Below are 1,704 nucleotides of genomic sequence, written 5' to 3' on the forward strand. Positions count from 1 at the left end.
TATTTTTTCATCTTCTGCAAACTAAAAAAAATGCGATTACCTCCCGCCCCCCCCTAATGTCATTTTGCTGCAATGAAATTTCGTCCATAAACGAAATTTCGACCGGACTACCGCTAAAAACAAAATTTCGTCCAAAAAACAAAATTTCGACCGGACTACCGCTAACGAATTTAGTCCGAATCCAAATTCCGAAACGAATTTAATTTTGAAGCCGAATCCGAAAAATCAAATAATGCAAAATCCGAATCAAAACGAAACTAAACTAAACACATTTTTTGCTGGTGCACATGTCTACAGGAAAGATGTCCAAAAACTTGAGAGAGTTCAGAGAAGGGCTACAAAATGAATAAAGGGGATGGACGGGCTGAGTTATGAAGATCGCCTCCAGAAATGAAACTTGTTCTCCTTAGAAAAGAGCCGATTAAGTGGGGACCTAATTGCAATTTTCAGAATCATTAATGGGGACCAAAATATTCAGAATAAGATGTTTACACCGAGAATTCTATTGATGACAGAAGGACACAACATGAGGTTTAAAGAGAGGCGGTTTAATCGTAGATTGTGCAAGGGTTTTTTTTTCTGTGAGAGTAGTAAAAATTTGAAATTCCCTTCCACAGACAGTAGTATCCGCTGATAGCATTGAAGAAACTTTTATATGGGTTTCTTAGTTCACTAAATATACAAGGATATAGGAACTACTAGAGCCAAGTATATAAATACACACACATACACACACACAAACACGCGTTGAACTGGATGGACCTGTGTCTTTATTCAACCTTACCTACCATGTAATTAAATGCAATTATGGATCAATCCCAATTTCTGTACCTTTAGACTCAGATCAGCCCCAATCCCTGCACCTTTAGGCAGTAGATCAGCCCAAAATCCTGCACCTTACACCTCAGATCAGCCCCAATTCCTGCACCTTCTGATCTTAGATCAGCCCCAATTATTGCACATTCACCACAGCAGAAGTCAGATCTTGGTAAGTATACATCTATGGAGGAGGAGGGCGGAATCAGTTAGCTTAAGGCAAAGGGGCAAAAAGGATAAGCTAGGTGTAAAAGTCTGCAGTGCTCCTACCCTTGGTGCCCTAAGCACAGGCTTAGCATCTTCAGACTTCATATCAGCCCCAATTCCTGAACCTTCCGACCTCAGATCAGCCCCAATTCCTGCACATTCTGACTTCAGATCATTTCCATTTCCTGCACCTTCTGACTTCAGATCAGCCCCAATTCCTGCACCTTCTGACTTCAAATCATTTCCATTTCCTGCACCTTCTCACTTCAGATCAGCCCCAATTCCTACACCTTCTGATTTCAGATCAGCCCCAAATTCCTACACCTTCTGACTTCAGATCAGTTCCAATTCCTACACCTTCTGACTTCAGATCAGCCCCAATTCCTACACCTTCTGACTTCAGATTAGTTCCAATTCCAGCACCTTCTGACTTCAGCGTCCACTTCCCTTGGTGCGCAAAGGGAAGGGGGCACCAAGGGAAGGGGGCCTAAGCACAGGGGGGGCCTAAGCACACGCTTATTTTGCTGAATGGCTAATCCATCTACATACGGAATGCACTCCGTATGTCCTGCTTCCCCCTCTGTTTGATGATATCATGTATTGTACAATTATGAATTCCCCACCGCTTTCCGTCCTGGTAATAATGGTTAAACACCTGACCCCACTCTATCCAAATAAAAA

At 42.4% G+C, this 1,704-nt stretch overlaps 1 long non-coding RNA gene across 1 annotated transcript in view; it reads right to left on the reverse strand.

Moving 5' to 3' along the window:
- The window catches only part of LOC108799238, a 4,067-nt gene extending 2,887 nt beyond the window's left edge, over positions 1 to 1,180 (reverse strand). The window contains exons 1-2 of the long non-coding RNA XR_001942018.1: positions 1,157 to 1,180; positions 904 to 936 (exon numbers count right to left, since the gene is read on the reverse strand). This is a non-coding gene — a long non-coding RNA (uncharacterized LOC108799238). The remainder of the gene's footprint in view (positions 1 to 903; positions 937 to 1,156) is intronic.
- Positions 1,181 to 1,704: the final 524 nt, after the last annotated feature.

This window comes from Nanorana parkeri, unplaced genomic scaffold (genome assembly GCF_000935625.1).
Source record: "Nanorana parkeri isolate BGI_ZX_2015 unplaced genomic scaffold, ASM93562v1 scaffold1666, whole genome shotgun sequence".
Classification (NCBI taxonomy): domain Eukaryota; kingdom Metazoa; phylum Chordata; class Amphibia; order Anura; family Dicroglossidae; genus Nanorana; species Nanorana parkeri.